This window comes from Callorhinus ursinus, unplaced genomic scaffold (genome assembly GCF_003265705.2).
Source record: "Callorhinus ursinus isolate GAN/ISIS: 27379988/994484 unplaced genomic scaffold, GSC_fseal_2.0 scaffold13, whole genome shotgun sequence".
Classification (NCBI taxonomy): Eukaryota; Metazoa; Chordata; class Mammalia; order Carnivora; family Otariidae; genus Callorhinus; species Callorhinus ursinus.
The window spans coordinates 24,392,678-24,412,071 of NW_027397075.1; the positions used below are offsets into that span (position 1 = coordinate 24,392,678).

Consider the following 19,394-nt stretch of genomic DNA (forward strand, 5'->3'; position numbering starts at 1 on the left):
GGCAGGAATCTCTCTCTCTCTCCCATATATATATGTATATATATATATGTATAGTATGTATAATATATATAATTGATATATATATAACATATATATACATATTATATATATATAAAGTCTTTTCAAGTAGGAAGTGAAAGAAAATGAAGCAGTCTTTATAGCAATCAGGTGAAAAAAATAGATGACAGAAGCTCTGAAGTAGACATTTATTTCTTATTTACAAATCAGGTTAGAGATTAGCAAATATTTTTGGCATGGGATTCAAAGGTTTCCTGTGATATAATATAGAGCGCATAAAAATGTGCATTGTCATGTGAGTGGCAAGGTAGGTCAAGGATGCACAAAAAGAGTCACCTTCTTCTTTCATTACCAGATCAGTCCAACTGGTGGCTTTGACATTCATCTATACCAACATTGAAAAATGGAGGAAATTTTGGACATAATCTGATTTTCATTTTTATTTGGCTTTCAAAATAGGAGTGTAATATGAATGGAGATATGTATGAAGTGGGAAAAGGGGAACAAAACAGTCCTTTCCCCTTCTGCATGAAAATTTGGCCTTTGCTTATCTTTCCAGCTGTTTCCCTGGAAACGTATAAAGATGGTTGGGTCAACTTTGTTACTAGGCAACATTGTAAAATTGACCTGTGATTGGTATTGATTGGTACTGCACTTGGACAGAGAGACCTATAAATGCCAGACTGGGAGCCATAATTTTGGTCCCAGTTGATGACTCGAGTAATCAACATGTCCCTTTCGGGGTTCCTGGAAGCTATGTCTGTAGAGTAATTTTTTTAAAAAGTCGTGAGGCACGTGCCTCTCACAGCTGCCAAATGTGAATCTTGTAGCTCCTGACAACTGGGTGAACTACTAGAAGGCCTCCCCCAGGAAAAGGAACACTTGATGCTTTCCTCCTGACAAGTTACATCTCCTGTCCCATAGCTTCCCATAGTCATTGGTTCTCAAAGTGTGGTTCACCAGTCCTGCATCAGTATTATTTCCCAGGAAACATGTTAGAAATTCAAATTCTGGGCCTTACTTCAGGACTACTAAATTTCAGAGACCCAAGTGGAAGGGGACAGATGGGGAGCAGCAATCTGTGTTTTAAAGATCCCTCCAGGTGATTCTGATGCATGCTCCAGTTTGAGAACCATTGCTCCAGGGGAACTTAAGGCCCAATGTGGCCTATGGGTGTCAGTGTTTAGTTGAACCTATAAGTCTTCTCTAGTGGGCATTGTGCATTCACTATATGTGAAGGTGTGCCAGGGGAATGCTCTTGTCTTCCTAGTGGGTTAGAAATGGTTTTAGCATTTACCTAGGGCTTACTTTGGCATATATATTATGGGTCATCATGTGAGATAAAGTTCCTATTTGTAGTGAAACTCACTGGGGAGTCAGTTTGACCCATTAAATCCCTTTCCCACTAGAGCAAAAGTTCTCACTTGAAGAAGGGGAAGAGAGGAAGCATGAAAAAAGATATTTGAGACTCTTGCAGGAAACATATTTGTGCCCTTCCTCATTAGAATCTACCAGAATTTGAAGGTAAAGAAGAATGTTATTCAAGGATACACATACACATGCACACACAGGCACAGACATACAAATGCATTTTTTTTTATTTAACCAAGTATTTAATTCTCATATGAATCTTTTTATTAAGGCCTCAAAAGATAGAAAGGAATACACCAGCTAAATGGTTAGCTTTGCTCTTCTGAATTTTAGAACTTGCAAAATCAGTTGTCCATCTGAGTGCTTATCCTGCAGTAGAGAATTCTTTATTACCAGTTTCCATATTACCCTCTTGTGTGGGTGGCCTGTTCTGAAATGGCTCTGGTGTGAGGGGAATGTAATTAGCCTAGGTTTAACACATATGTAGTTAAATGAATAATTGGTGCCAATCATGTGATTGGAAAGCCCTTTAAGTTTAATTGGAATCTTGATTTTTGCAAGTGAGCCACTTGGAAAGGTAAAAGGAAAATTTAGAAAGTGCATTTAGGAGGGTTTTGTTGGCACAGTGTAGATTTTCAGTCTCAGTGGGGTCTCTCACTGGTCCCAGTTTGGGTTCTTTGAAATCATTTGGGTTTTAATTGGAGGGAAGTTTTGTCAGTGGAGTGAATTGGCATGACAGGGTTGCAATACAGACCTGCCTCTGGACCCTTTCTTCCTGTATTATGCAGGGACCCACAGTTTTACATAACTCCAACTGTATTAGTCTACTCGGGCTGCTGTAACAAAATACTGCAGAATGGATGGCTTAAACAACATTTATTTTCTCACCATTCCAGAGGCTAGAAGTCAATGGTCAAGGTCCCAGCAAATCCAGTGTGTGATAAGGTCTCCCTTCTTGGCTTGTAGACAGCTGTCTTCTCCCTGTGTCCTCACATGGCCTCTCCTTGGTGCATTCTTACAGAGACGGGTGGGGAGGAGAGAGCACTTTCTGATGTCTCTTCTTATAAGGACACCAATTCTGCTGGAACAGGGTCCCAACCTATGATCTCAATTAACCTTAGTTACCTCCTCAGAGGCCTCATTTCCAAATATAGCCACACTGGGGTTACAGCTTCACCTCTGAATTTTGGGGGGCAGGAACAATTTATAACACCAACTCAACTGAAAGTGTCTCAAGGACAATGGGAAGGTTCAGATAACCAAAAGTTCAGGTATATCTCCCAGAGCTGCAGGATTTGGGTTTAAACAAAGTTGCCAGGACTCTGTCCTATATTGCTAAGCATTGATTTTCATTCTCAGGCAGACTCTCTCCAGGAGGTGGCAGAATGGCCACCACTGGTTCTAAGTATACATTCTACCCTTTGCTTCAGTGAAAGAAAACTTCCTCTTACCAATTGTTTTGTTCAGATTCCAAGGACTATATCTCTTTCAATTTATTTGGGCCTCGAGATCATTTCTAAATCAGTTACACTGATTAGGAAGCCAATTGCTCAGACCCCCAAGGTTTGGGGCGGACATGTCCAATAGCATAGATGGAGAATAAAGGAGAAGTTCCACAGAGGAAACGATATGTTACTGAGGAAAGGAGAACCCATCCTCGTCAGCAGAAATAGCATACGCATCATACTTCCTCGGCAGAGTAGACCTTGCCCCAGAAGACCACATCTGTCTTATCACAGATATGGTTGGTGCTGACAGGATCCTGTCTCAGTTGGTTTGTATTTTTTTCTGAATATGAACTGGATGTAGAGTGACTTCACAAACACTGTTTGAAAGTTCAATATACTAAGTAATCATCTAATGAGGTATATTTTTTATCTACAGAATTAAACTGGCTATGTTTCTTCTCTTCTTTTTTAAAGTTCAGTGAGGTTCCCAGTCTTCAAATGACATAGGGCATTACGTTTTAATTGGTAAAATTCTCTAATACTCTATTCAACATTCATATGTCTATAATATGTGTGAACATTGATGCTTTTCCTTTCAAGTACTTTGGAAAAGTGAAGTTCTATGAATTTTATTTTCCTTCTGTTATCTTCACTTCATTTTTAAATTTGTAAGTTATGTTGCAGTCTATTCTTGCAAGTAGATGAGCTGAAAGGTGAGGGATTTTAATAATACCAGTTTTTGGCGGGTGCTTTTATTAGGGATTTAAAAGAGCATTATCTTCCTCACTCATGTGAGAGATGAAAGGCTCAGGCACTGGAGAGTAACCGATCAATATGGAAGATATAACAGTGGTTAGGACCGTACTCATGTGCACTGGCGAATAGAAGGCATAGTTAAGGTATTCCCACAAAGGAGCTTACAGTCCAGTCTGAGAGGCAGTCCACTCAACAGACATGCAAAGCCATCTGAGTTTTCTCTCATGGGGAAGTGAGGAGGCTAATGCTGAAATCCTGCACCCTGATGTAGCTCTGTAATTAGCTTTATGTACTTCCACAAGTTACCTAAAATTTCTGGGCCTTAGTTTCCTCATTTGTAAAGTTACAGTGATAGAATCTACCTCACAGGGCTGTCATGAGAATTAAATAAGTTAACATATGTTAAAAATTTATAAAAGAAATGGGGCCCAGAGTAGAGAGAGGCATGTGGCCTTATTTTTATTTATTTAAAAATAATTTTGTTCTACATAACATGACACATGCTTAAAAATTCAACAGAAGAGACACTTTGGTCTTGGTAATGGTGGTAGGCTCATATAAAACTAACCCTTGTGATGGTAACAGGTATCAAGTCTGGGAAACTTTATTTTTTTTAATTCTGGTCACTGGAAAATAATAAAAAATAAACAGACATGGAGGGCATCCAACCCTTAAAAAAAGGGGAACTGCATTGGTCAAGTCATATTTGTAAGTCTTTTCCCTCAGGAACCCTTTCCAAATCGCATCTCATGGGTGGCCAGAACTGAGGCAGAAAGTTAAAGTCCTATCAGCCTGAGGAGTCATAAATATAAAAAGAGTTTAGAATGGCCAGAATAGCTGGAAGTTGAAGAAAGAATTATCAGAAAAGAGAGAGAGATAGAAGGAGGAGCTGGAAAATATGAGGTAAACTCTCCCCAAATCCTTGCTTGACCCCTGAACTGCACATGTGCTGGGAAAGTCTCCAGAGAGACTGAGGAGAAAACACCAGCTGGAAGCTGAAAGAGCTTAGCAAGGATTTTAGCTGATTCCTGTTACTAGCAGAGTCTGAATTTTGAATCCTGTCAAGTTAGTGAATATTGATAAACTTGTTTCAACTTTCCACTAAAAACCTGTAAGGTCGGGAGCCTGGGTGGCTCAGTTGGTTAAGCGACTGCCTTCGGCTCAGGTCATGATCCTGGAGTCCCAGGATCGAGTCCCACATCGGGCTTCCTGCTCAGCAGGGAGTCTGCTTCTCCCTCTGACCCTCTTCCCTCTCGTGCTTTCTATCTCTCATTCTCTCTCTCTCTCAAATAAATAAATAAAATCTTTTAAAAAAATAAACCTATAAGGTCTGCCCTTAGGAATAAATTCTGTGTATCCAGGCTGAGATATTTGCCCTAAGACTGAGGGTATACCTAAAATAGGTATATCCTCATGAAATGTAAGATCAAATTTCAGCTTGGTCAAGGTGATTTACCAGTAATTTAACTGCCTGCTAGTACAGAACTCGATACTCTACAGAGGAAGACAACAGATTCTAAAATGTTAAATGAAACATTGCCAGTATCACTATACAATCAAAAATCACTAGACCTTGTCAAGAAAAAAAATAATTTCATAGAAATAGACCCACAAATTGCACTGATATTACAATTAGCAGACAAATACTTTATCATAAATATGTGAAGAGTCTACTGGAAAAAACAGATGTAATCATAAAGAAATGAAGAATTTGAGGGAAAAAGGTATAAGAGCAAATCAAGTAGAAATCCAAGAACTAAAAAATATGAAAGCCAAAATTAAAAAAAATATGGGATGAGATTAATAGCAGACTAGATATAACAGAAGAAGTAATGTATTTGGTGACAAAGCAATTGAAATCATTGAAAATGAGACACAAAGAGAAAGAAAAACAAATTCACAATGATCTGAAGGACAGTATCAAATGGTCTAACACTTTTAATTATAGTCTTAGAAGAGAGAAAACGAAGAAGAAAAAAATTGGTGAAGAAACTTTGGCTGAAATTTTTCCAAATTTGGTCTAAAACAGTGAACCACCAGTCCAAGAATCTCAGTCAGGGATAGAACGAAAACCATACCTAGGCATATCTGCTGAAATCCAAAGGTAAAAAGAAAATCTTAAAGTCAGCCAGAGGACAAAGAAACATATTACTGGATAAAAATGTTAAGACTCTTTTAAGATCACTGACGTGTCATTGGAAACAGACCAGACAGAAATGGAATGATGCCTTTCAAGTGCTGGGAAAAAACTTGTGAATCTGGAATTCTATATTGAACAAGATAATATTTGTAAAAATTAAGGCACAATGAAGACATTTTCAGATAAATAAAACAGAATTTGTTTCTGGCAGGTCTGCAGTACAAGATACACTAAAATTGAGTTCTTGAAGCTGAAAGGAAATGATACCAGATGGATCTACAGCAAAGAAAGAAAAGCAAAAGACATTGTTGATACGTACATAAATAAAAGACTATTTTAGTTTCTTTTAAAATTACTTAAAATCAACTGATGTTTATAACTAAATTAATGACAATTATTGTAGAGTTTATAGCATGGATAAGTATACTTTAAACAATTGAGAGGTCTGTAAATGGAATTATACTGTTGACAGATCCTTACATTGTTTCAAGTGATACAATATTAATTCCAGGTAACCGCAGTAGGTTAAGAATGCATATGATAGGTGAGGAGGAACAAGATGGCGGAGGAGTAGGAGACCTGGATTTCACCTGGTCTCAGGAATTCAGTTGGATAGGGATCACACCATTCTGAACACCTACAAACTCAACAGGAAATCGAAGAAAAGATTAACAACAACTCTCTGAACAGAAAAGCGACCACTTTCTGGAAGGTAGGACATGTGGAGAAGTGAATCTGAGGTGATATTTGGGAGGATAGACAGCGGGGGAGCAGGCCTCCGTTGGCTGCTTCTGGCAAGTGATAGAGAGTGGAGCACAAAATCGGAACTTTTAGAAGTCGGCTCCGGTGAGGGACGTCACTCCAGTGGCTAAGCAGGGGGTGGAACCCTCACGGGACAGTGTGGTCTCAGGACCCTCGGGGTCACAGAAAGACCGGGGGTGCCTGAGTGCGTCAGAGGTCCCAGGTATCGGAGCAGGGAAGCCGGGTGCAGAGACGGAACCGCGGCGTGGGCACTCAGCTCGGGGTTGCCATAAACCCTGATCCGCGGCACAGTTGGGTCACTGCTTCTCCAGCAGGGACCCAACAAGCGGCAGATCCGGGGAGACTCCCCTTCCTCCCTCGGGAGGAGTGGCATGGGAACACACTGCAGGGATCTGCTGGCTTTGGAGACTCCACACAGGGTCGTGTGCCAGAGATAGAAACGCTCGGTCCCAGGCCAGGTGAGCATGGAGTGCGGCCAGAGACCGGGGAGATGGGAGTGACTCCTTTTCTCCGGGGGCTCACTGAGGAGCGGGGTCCTGAGTTCTTGGCTCCTCCGGGGCGGAGATTGGGAGGCCGCCATTTTCAGTCTCATCCTCCAAAGCTGTACGGAAAGCTTGCAGAGAACAAAAGCTCCCGAGGGCAAACCCGAGAAGATTACTCGGCCCGGACTTGGCAAGGGCAGGGCAATTCTGCCTCCAGCAAAGACATTTGGGAAGCACAGCAACAGGCCCCTCCACCAGAAGATCAGCAAGAACAGCCAGCCAAGACCAAGTTTACCGATCAATGAGAATGGCAGAACTCCAGCGCTAAGGGAACACTGCAAATAGACACCATGCCTTTTTCCCCGTGATTCTTTAGTCTTTCAGAGTTAACTTTTTTTACCTTTTTTTTTTGAATTTTTCTTTTTCCCTTTTTCAACCAACATCTTATCAATACCTTTTTTAAAAAAAATCTTTTTTATTTTTCATTTATAGAATCATATTCTATCCCTTCATAGTAGTTACCCTTATTTTTGGCATATATATATATATATATAAAGTTGTTCTCTCTTTAAAATTTTGAGATACAGTTTCTTCTAACAGATCAAAATATACCCTAAATCTTTAGTGTATGGCTTTGTTCTAGTCTCCTGCCTGATCACATTCTCTCCCTTTTTTTTAAAAATCCTCTTCTTTCTTTTTTCAACCAGCTTCTTATCAATTCCTTTTATAAAATCTTTTACAATTTTCATCTTTACAGTCATTTTCCATCCCTTCATCGTACTAACCCTTATTTTTGTACATATATATGTTTTTCTTTCTTTAAAATTTTGGGAGTCACTTTCTTCTAGCAGACCAGAATACGCCCAAAATCTAGTGTGTGGCACTGATCTATGCACCAGCCTGATCATATTAGATCATATTCTTTTTTGTTTTGTTTTTATCTTTTTCATTTTCCTTCTTTTTTTCTTTTCTCTTTCTTTTCCTTTCTTTTCCCTTGGTTTTGGGTCTTTTAAGATTTGTTTAGAGTATATTTTCTGGGGACATTATTACCCTGTTACGATTTTGTTCTCTCATTCATCCATTCTCTGGACAAAATGACAAGATGGAAAAAGTCACCTCAACAAAAAGAACAAGAGGCAGTATCGACTGCCAGGGACCTAATCAATGTGGACATTAGTAAGATCTTGGAACTAGAGTTCAGAATGATGATTTTAAAGATACTAGCTGAGCTTGAAAAGAGCATGGAATTCATTAGAGAAACCCTTTCTGGAGAAATAAAAGAACTAAAATCTAACCAAGTCGAAATCAAAAAGGCTATTAATGAGGTGCAATTGAAAATGGAGGCTCTAACTGCTAGGATAAATGAGGCAGAAGAGAGAATTAGTGATATAGAAGACCAAATGATGGAAAATAAAGAAGCTGAGAAAAAGAGAGACAAATAACTACTGGATCATGAGGGCAGAATTCGAGAGATAAGCGATACCATAAGATGAAACAACATTAGAATAATTGGGATCCCAGAAGAAGAAGAAAGAGAGAGAGGGGCAGAAGGTATATTGGAGCAAATTATAGCAGAGAACTTCCCTAATGTGGGGAAGGAAACAGGCATCAAAATCCAGGAGGCACAGAGAACCCCTCTCAAAAATCAATAAAAATAGGTCAATGCCCTGACATCTAATAGTAAAACTTAGGAGTCTCAGAGACAAAGAGAAAATCCTGAAAGCAGCTCGGGAGAAGAGATATGTAACCTACCATGGTGGAAACATTAGTTTGGCAACAGGCCTATCCACAAAGACCTGGCAGGCCAGAAAGGACTGCCGTGATATATTCAGAGCACTGAATGAGAAAGATATGCAGCCAAGAATACTATATCCAGCTAGGCTGTCACTGAAAATAGAAGGAGAGATAAAAAGCTTCCAGAATAAACAAGAACTAAAGGAATTTGCAAACACAAAACCAGCCCTACAAGAAATATCCCAAGGGGTCCTCTAAGCAAAGAGAGAGCCTAAAAGTAACACAGACCAGAAAGGAACACAGACAATATACAGTCACAGTCACCTTACCAGCAATACAATGGCACTAAATTCATATCTTTCAGTACTTACCCTGAATGTAAATGGGCTAAATGCCCCAATCAAAAGACACAGGCTATCAGATTGGATAAAAAAACAAGACCCACCGATATGCTGTCTGCAAGACACTCATTTTAGACGCAAAGACACCCCCAGATTGAAAGTGAGGGGGTGGAAAACCATTTACCATGCTAATGGACACCAGAAGAAAGCTGGGGTGGCAATCCTTATATCAGACAAATTAGATTTTAAACCAAAGACTGTAGTAAGAGATGAGGAAGGACACTATATCCTACTTAAAGGGTCTCTCCAACAAGAAGATCTAACAGTTGTAAATATCTATGCCCCTAACATGGGAGCAGCCAATTATATAAGGCAATTAATAACAAAAGCAAAGAAACACATTGACAACAATACAATCATAGTGGGGGACTTTAACACCCCCCTCACTGAAATGGACAGATCATCTAAGCAAAAGATCAACAAGGAAATAAAGACTTTAAATGACACACTGGACCAAATGGACTTCACAAATATATTCAGAACATTCCATCCGAAAGCAACGGAATACACATTGTTCTCTAGTGCCCATGGAACATTTTCCAGAATTGATCACATCCTAGGTCACAAATCAGGTCTCAACCACTACCAAAAGAATGGGATCATTCCCTGCACATTTTCAGACCACAGTGCTTTGAAACCGGAACTCAATCAGAAGAGGAAATTCAGAAAGAGCTCAAATACATGGAGGCTAAAGACCATCCTACTAAAGAATGAATGGGTCAACCAGGAAATTAAAGAAGAATTAAAAAAATTCATGGAAACCAATGAAAATGAAAACACAACTGTTCAAAATCTTTGGGATGCAGCAAAGGCAGTCCTGAGAGGAAAGTATATAGCAGTACAAGCCTTTCTCAAGAAACAAAAAAGGTCTCAAATACACAACCTAACCCTACACCTAAAGGAGCTGGAGAAAGAACAGCCAATAAAGCCTAGACCCAGCAGGAGAAAAGAAATAACAAAGATCAGAGCAGAAATCAATGAAATAGAAACCAAAAGAACAGTAGAACAGATCAACGAAACTAGGAGTTGGTTCTTTGAAAGAATTAACAAGATTGATAAACCCCTGGCCAGACTTATCAAAAAGAAAAGAGAAATGACCCAAATCAACAAAATCACGAGTGAAAGAGGGGAGATCACAACCAACACCAAAGAAATACAAACAATTATAAGAACATATTATGAGCGAGTATTTGCCAGAAAATTAGATAACCTGGAAGAAATGGGTGCATTCCTAGAGATGTATCAACTATGAAAATTGAACCAGGAAGAAATAGAAAACCTGAACAGACCTATAACCACTAAGGAAATTGAAGCAGTCTTCAAAAATCTCTCAACAAACAAAAGCCCAGGGCCAGATGACTGCCCAGGGGAATTCTACCAAACATTTAAAGAAGAATTAATACCTATTTTCCTGAAACTGTTTCAAAAAATAGAAATAGAAGGAAAACTTCCAAACTCGTTTTATGAGGCCCCCATTACCTTGATCCCCAAACCAGACAAAGACCCCATCAAAAAGGAGAATTACAGACCAATATCCTTGATGAACATGGATGCAAAAATTCTCACCAAAATACTAGCCAATAGGATCCAACAGTACATTAAAAGGATTCTTCACCACGACCAAGGGGATTTATCCCTGGGCTGCAAGGTTCGTTCAACATCCACAAATCAATCAACGTGATACAATACATTAACAAAAGAAAGAACAAGAGTCATAGGATCCTCTCAATAGATGCAGAAAAAGCATTTGACAAAGTATAGCATCCTTTCTTGATCAAAACTCTTCAGAGTATAGGGATAGACATACCTCAATATCATAAAAGCCATCTATGAAAAACTTACAGTGAATATCATTCTCAATGGGGAAAAACTGAGAGCTTTCCCCCTAAGGTCAGGAACATGGCAGGGATGTCCAGTATCACCACTGCTATTCAACATGGTATTAGAAGTCCTAGCCGTAGCAGACAACAAAAAGAAATCAAAGGCATCCAAATCGGCAAAGAAGAAGTCAAACTCTCACACTTTGCAGATGATGTGATACTTTCTGTGGAAATCCCAAAAGACTGCACCCCAAAACTGCTAGAACTCATATAGGAATTTAGTAAGGTGGCAGGATGTAAAATCAATGCACAGAAATCAGTGTCATTCCTATACCAACAACAGGACAGAAGAAAGAGAAATTAAGGAGTTGATCCTATTTACAATCACACCCAAAACCATAAGATACCTAGAAATAAATCTAACCAAAGAGGCTAAGAATCTGTACGCAGAAAACTCTAAAATACTCATGAAAGAAATTGCGGAAGACACAAAGAAATGGAAAACCGTTCCATGCTCATGGATTGGAAGAATATGTGTTGGTAGGGATGTGGAGAAAGGGAAACCCTCCTACACTGTTGGAGGGAATGGAAGCTGGTGCAACCACTCTGGAAAACAGTATGGAGGTTCCTCAAAAATTTGAAAATAGAGCTACCATACGACCCAGCAATTGCACTGCTGGGTATTTACCCCAAAGATACAAATGTAGTGATCCGAAGGGTATGTGCACCCTGATGTTTATAGCAGCAATGTCCACAATAGCCAAATTATGGAAAGAGCCAAGATGTCCATCGACAGATGAATGGATAAAGAAGAAGTGGTATATATATATACAATGGAATATTATGCAGCCATCAAAAGGAATGAAATGTTGCCATTTGCAATGATGTGGTTGGAACCTTAGGGTATTATGTTGAGTGAAATAAGTCAATCAGAGAAAGACATGTATCATATGACCTCACTGATATGAGGAATTCTTATCAGGAAACAAACCGAGGGTTGCTGGAGTCGGGTTTGGGTGGGAGGAATGGGGTGCTGGGTGATAGACATTGGGGAGGGTTTGTGCTATGGTGAGCACTGTGAATTGTGCAAGACTGTTGGAATATTAATAAACTGTCATTGTATATACCTGCCTCCTCATAGTGCAAATTTGTTACCTGACATATTAGAGAAATGGCAATCATGGTTCACCATAATCATGCGTTAACTCCTAGTAATGATGTTGCTTTAACAAGAGCCTTTATTTGTTAGAGCAGCTTTAGACACCTAGTAAAATGGGGTGGGAGGTACAGAGATTTACCACATACTCCCACCCCCACACATGCACAGCCATCCCCATTATCAACATCCCCCACCAGAGTGGTGCATTTGTTACAGCCAGTGATGCTACACTGATACTTTGTCATCACCCGAAGTCCATAGTTTACGATAGGGTTCAGTTTTGGTGTTGTGTGTTTTTTTGATTTAGACAAATGTATCATGATATATATCCATCATTACAGTATCATGTAGAGTAGTTTCACTGGCCTAAGAAGTCTCTGTGCTACACAGATTTCTTCCTTCCTTCCTCTTCATCCCTGACAACCACTGATCTTTTTACTGCCCCCATAGTTTTGCCTTTCCCAGAATATTATGGAATTGTAATCATACCACATGGAGCCTTTTCAGACTGGCTTCTTTCACTTAGTAATGTGCATTTAAGTTTCTTTCATGTCTTTTCATGACTTGATAGATCATTTCTTTTCAGCACTGACTAATAGTCCATTATCTGGATCTATCACTATTTATTTATCCATTCACTTGCTGAAGGGCATCTTGGTTGCTTTCACGTTTTGGCAATTATGAATAAGGCTACTATACATAATCAGTGTGCAGGTTTTTGTATGGACATAAGTTTTTAATTTCTTTGGATAAGTATCAGAGACCACAACTATTGTATTGTATTGTAAGAGTGTGTTTAATTTTGTAAAAAACCACCAGATTCTTCCAAAGTGGCTGTATCAATTTGCATTCCTACCAGCAATGAATGAGAGTTCCTGTGGCTTCACAACCTTATCCGCATTTGGTGTCAGTTTTCTGGATTTTGGTTATTCTAATAGGTGTGTGGTGGTATCTTGTTTCATTTTGCATTTCCCTGATGACATATAATGGGGGGCCATCTTTTCATGTGCTTATTTATTTGCCATCTGCATGTCCTCTTTGGTGAGGTGTTTGTTCAGGTTTTTGGCCTGTTTTTTTTTTAATTGGGTTGTTTTCTTGTTCAATTTTAAGAGTTCTTTTGTGTATTTTGAAAATAATCCTTTACCAGATGTTTCTTTTGCAAATATTTTCTCCTAATGTAGGGCTTGTCTTCTCATTTTCTTGACATTGATTTTTGCAGAGTAGACAACTTTAATTTTAATGACGTCCAACGTATCCATTCTTTTGTTCGTGTTGTATCTAAAATGTCATTGCCAGAGCAAAGATCATCTAGATTTTCTCCTGCCTTACCTTCTAGCAGTTTTATAGTGATGTTGATTTTTTTTCTTGTGTAACTCTTCTCTGTACACAGAATGCTTTTCACTTAACACAATTATATTGGATTCTTAGAATCCTGTGAGCAATAAAATTATTTTCTGGATTAAGAAACTGAGGCAATGAGATAGAAAATTTTTTTTTAACTCTTGGTCCAGATTTCCTTCTATGATACCGTCATACCCCATTACATTACCTCCCTGCATTAAAATTTGGTGGGACGTAATGATACTTTCATTTGGAAAGTTCAAACTATTCTAGGTAGGATTTCTTTTTTGTTTTTAAAGATTTTATTTATTTGACAGAGAGAGACACAGCAAGAGAGGGAACACAAGCAGGCAGAGGGAGAGGGAAAAGCAGGCTTCCCACTGAGCAGGGAGCCCCATTTGGGGCTCGATCCCAGGACCCTGGGATCATGACCTGAGCCAAAAGCAGATGCTTAACGACTGAGCCACCCAGGTGCCCCTCTAGGTACAATTCACATTGAAGATTGATTTGACTGCTTTGTATAAAAAGGCCTGGTATAGCAGCTAAGAACCTAGCCTCTATTCAGGAAACTTTCATGAGTATCAACCATATGGTAGACAAGCCTTGGCTGCAGCATTCATTTGTTCTTTCTTTTTTTCTTTCTTTCGGGGAGAAAGAGTAAGAGCAAGCGAGAGCACAAGAGCAGGGGGAGGGAGAAATAGACTCCCCACTGAGCAGGGAGCCTGATATGGGGCTTGATATGGGGCTTGGGGCTTGGGGCTTGATTCCAGGACCCTGAGATCATGACCTGAGCTGAAGGCAGATGCTTAACTGATGGAGCCACCCAGGCGCTCCTGCAGGGTCTTTTCTGATTTCTTCTCTTGTCGAGTACAGAGGAGACCTACCTGTGAATGGGTTTGGTCCCCACTGCTCTGTGTTCCTTGCTATTGAGCTAAAGTGATGGGGTTTTTAATTCTGAAGTTCAGAGACTGCTAATCTTTACAATGAAGTTGCTGTTTCAAGAATGAGATGGCTTGATTCCCAAATAATTTTAAAACTATTATTTGCTTGATGCTATACTATGCCACCTTTTATTTCATGGTGGAGCATGGGGTGGGTAGAGGAGGATAGCCTGGTGAATTAATACACAGGGTTGGGAGTTTTAATTCTAGCTCCATCACTTTCTAATTGTGTGACCTCCAGCAAGTTATTTAGCCTTTCTGTGCCACTAAAATATTGGAAAATATTTGTACCAACTAAACAGGATTATAGTGCTTCCTAATATACAGAATAATTTTTTTTTTAGAAAGAAGTTAAGTGAAGAGTTGATAGAAAAATGTTCTAAGAGTGATTTTAGTTTTTTGGACCAAGTTGAACAAACAACTTGTTTCTTCACCCCCATTCCTGGGGGCGAACAATATTCAAAATGGGGATATAGTGAGGATGATAAAAATGGAAGGAAAATGACAAAACCAGAATTTAGGGAAAATGACAATAGTAAGGGAACTAAAAACAAACAACAAGCCAATAAAAACAAAAAGCTAAATTAAAACAAAAATACCTGAACTGAACTTCAGAAAGGCAAAATCAGTCAAATCAGATTATATAAGAAAATAAAAAGTACAATCGTTAATTCAATTATTTACCCAGAACATGAATTATACTGAGCAGCAATTTAAAACAAATGCAAGATGGCTTTAGAAATTGTTGAAAATAAATAAAATTAAGGTAATCTATGGCCAAATTCAAATTCAGATGGTTATACTTTGGATTTATGTCAGTGCACTCTTGAAATATCTATTTGTAGCTTGTTTCAAAACAATAGGTGATAGTTATTTTGAAATAGCTGTTTCTATTCAGGGGAAAATAAGCTGTAAGCTTATAAATTAGGCATGATCCCTGCCTCTGGGTAGTCAAGCATGTAAAAGTCAATAAATATTGAATTTATTTTTTTTAATTTTATTTATTTATTGGACAGAGAGAGACACAGCGAGAGAGGGAACATAAGCAGGGGGAGTGGGGGGAGGGAGAAGCAGGCTTCCCGCCAAGCAGGGAGCCCAGTGTGGGGCTCGATCCCAGGACCCTGGGATCATGACCCGAGCCGAAGGCAGATGCTTAATGACTGAGTGACCCAGGCACCCCAATAAATATTGAATTTAATTGAAACGCTTAGAAGTTCAGGAGAGGCTTTCTCAGAGGACTTTTAGTTTGGTTACTATAATTTACCTTTAGCCTGGAATTTACTTATATTGATGTGTTACCAAAATAGTGTCTACAGTTGATTGCTTTAGAATCACAGAGTAAAGATCCACGGCAGTCACTCGGTCCCATGTCATCTGCTGTCCACTGATTGTACGTTGTCAGTGAGGAGTGATTCTCATCTTACAAAGCGGTCAAACTAGAAAGCTGTCTATTGAGCCTGTATTTATTCTCTTTCACATCTCATCCTTGTTCTTTTAATCTGGGAAACTAAGATGTGTTACTGTGCTTCCCATGGCTGACCTCTGAAACAGTGCAGCCCAAATCTAAGGCAGCCCCTTGGGTTTGAGGACCCCCACGAACTGTCATGTTCCTCTCCTCTTTCTGTTCTTTAGATACAAATTCACCAGTCTTTGCCATTTATCTTTTATTTCAAACTAGTTGCTTTTCTTATAACCTAGAACAGAATACAGTAATTTAAGCGCAGTCTGATGTCTTTAATCTCTTGTTCTGGGCACTATTCTTTAACAACACCTAAGATAACATTAATGTGTCTGACAATCACATTGTTTTTTTTTCTAATTATGTTAATCACCATACATCACATCATTAGGTTTTGATGTAGTGTTCCATGATTCATTGTTTGCATATAACACCCAGTGCTCCATGCAGAATGTGCCCTCTTTAATACCCATCACCAGGCTAACCCATCCTCCCACCTCCCTCCCCCTAGAACCCTCAGTTTGTTTCTCAGAGTCCATCATCTCTCATGTTCATCTCCCCCTCCGATTTCCCCCCCTTCATTCTTCCCCTCCTGCTATCTTCTTTTTTTTTGACATATAATGTATTATTTGTTTCAGAAGTACAGATCTGTAATTCAACAGTCTTGCACAATTCACAGTGCTCACTATAGCACATGCCCTCCCCAATGTCTATCACCCAGCCACCCCGCCCCTGCCACCCCCTCCACTCCAGCAACCCTCAGTTTGTTTCCTGAGATAAAGAATTCCTCATATCAGTGAGGTCATATGATACATGTCTTTCTCTGACTGACTTATTTCGCTCAGCATAACACCCTCCAGTTCCATCCACATCATTGCAAATGGCAAGATTTCATTCCTTTTGATGGCTGCATAATATTCCATTGTATATATATACCACATCTTCTTTATCCATTCATCTGTCGATGGACACCTTGGCTCTTTCCATAGTTTGGCTAGACAATCACATTATGTTATTGATTAATTTTCAGTTACTTTATGTCTTTGTGCCTTATTTTCTTCACCTGTAGACTAAGAATGCCAATAATTTACTTTGAGGGTGTTGTACAGATTGAATGAGTTAATAATACATTTTAAATGATTAGAACAGTGCCCAGTACATGGTAAACCCTAAATAATTGTTAGCTGCTTTTACTATCATGATTACTATTATTACTGTTATCAATGGTCCATTGAAACCCCATGTCTTTTTTTTTTTTTTTTGCTTTCCCTTTTAATATAATGGCCCTGGATGTTATACATAATTTTAATTACTCATTTTCCTCTTCCCTACAATGAATGCAATCACTATATCCTTTTTACATATTATTTTTCAAGCATAACAGATTATGTGTATTAAATATTTTATAAACAAAAAAGACTATTGAAATAAAGCAGAAAAAGAAGTGAAAGCATATATCCTTTCTAAATTTTTTGGAAATATTAATAAGATATCTTAGAAATTAACCTGAGTTTTTAAACCAAGTTAGAAAAATACAGCTTTTATGTGAAAATGTAAAGTTGACCTGAAAATTTTTAATACTAATAATTGTAATTATTTGTTATTGTTTGTATTGACAAAGTGCTTAAAATTTTATGTTTATCATAATATTTTAAAACCATAGACATTTTAAGAAACTGGGCAAATAAGGTATATTTAATAAATATCAGTACACTCTAAATAGGATACGTCTTAATTGTACCAATGTTCAATAAGATTCTCCCCATTTATCCTTGTAGGGTTTTTGATTTTACTTTTAAGATGTTTTGGGTTTACTGAATACTGTCATGTTAACATTCCATTATGGCCTGTTATCTGGATCAAGATGCTCTTACCCAATTCATGCTGTGTTCCTCTAGGCTGTGTGTTACTTCACAGATGATAAGTGTGTCATCTGTGTGCCCCGGGGTTGTCAAGTCACTGCTAAAAGTGTCAGATTGGACAGTGCCTCACACAGTGCCCTGCAGTGGACCATGAGAGACATTGCTCCAGGTTGACACTGATTTAATAACTAGTTTTCTTCGGGGATAGATGCTCAACCAGGAAAAAGCCACCAGAATTTATTATTATTCAGCCTGTATTCTCTAAGAAATGGATTCTGCACTCGGACATGGTGTTGGTGAAGGCAGAGTCTCTGTCTTCATAGGGGCTCCCATCGACTGTTCACAGGTTTCCAGCAGAGGCTCCCTGACTTCCTCAGCAAGTCCTTTTGGTGCCTGATAATGCAGTTAAAACAATCAAGGATTCCCTTACCCCTCCTGAAGATATCTCTGTTAATTATGTTTTTAAATCTCTCAAGGTTTCCTCCCTTTGCCAGATCACAGAGGCTGATTGAAAAAGAACAAGTGTATTGCAGTGTTGTAAGGATATTCAGGATCTTGTTTCTGATTTTGACCTGGGGCTGGGCTGGGGAGGGACCGATGGGTGGAATAGGCAACATACAGTATACTTTTCACCTGCAGTGTTCTGTTTGTTATGGCAGAGCAAACTGCACAGGGACAGGGCCAACTGGGAAGGGCTGAGGATTATAATTAGACCAGCTCATTGGGGTGCTTATTGTCACTGAGGTGGCAAATCTGAGACAGGTGTTGAGAGGAAATTCAGTCTGTCAGGAAACACACACACACACACACATACACACACACACACACACACACACACACACAGCATAGCAAACAGAATCCGGACCTTTTGGTGTGGTTCTGCAAATGCCCCCTGGTCCATGGACATCACTAATCCTATTGCAGCAATCCCATTCCAATGGCCAGTGTTGGCTCAGACATGGGCATGAGATGTGTGGTGTGGGGCAAGGGCCAAAATAGGATTATGGTTTCAGCAACATGCAGGAATTTTTACTTTTTTATTTTAGAGAAAAAACGGAAGGCAAAGATAATAGGGGTTCTACTCAAAACATTAAAAGAAAGAGTCCGTCTGCATTCTGATCTTGAGCATTGAGCCATAATTTTTTTCCAGTGGCAGCAATTCAGTGAATCTTCCACTGAATTCCACTGAGCATAGTTTATGGACAATTAACTGCTTCTGTTGTGTTGGAGATATAGGAGAATAAGATATAAAATTATAAAATGCTTTTACTTGAACGTCTCACTAGATTATTTTGGTGGGTTCAGCTAATGAACCCTTTTGAATGAGTCCATCATAAAATTCTTCTTGCTATTTTTTTAATTTCATTCCCAGCAGTTATCACAACCTGAAATTTTCTTGCTTGTTCTCTGTCTCCTCCAGCTAGATGTGTGCTGCATAAAGATACTGACCTTGTCTGTCTCATATACCAATGCCTGAATATATAGGTGCTTGATAAATATTCACTGAATAAGCAGTCAGATTTTTTAAAAGTTCGTTCTTGGCTTATGTGGAAAACAGATTGCAGCTGGGTAATAGTGGCAGCAGAAACAATTAAGAAGCTGGAGGATGAGTTCATGCCTGAGTAATGGTGTGTAGAACCAGGGCAGTTGTAGTGAGAATGGAAAGAAACAGATGTCTTTCAGGTATATTTTGGAGGGTG

At 39.1% G+C, this 19,394-nt stretch overlaps 1 protein-coding gene across 14 annotated transcripts in view; it reads left to right on the forward strand.

Moving 5' to 3' along the window:
* The window catches only part of RGS7 (regulator of G protein signaling 7), a 550,220-nt gene that overhangs the window by 126,058 nt on the left and 404,768 nt on the right, over positions 1-19,394 (forward strand). The window lies entirely within an intron of this gene.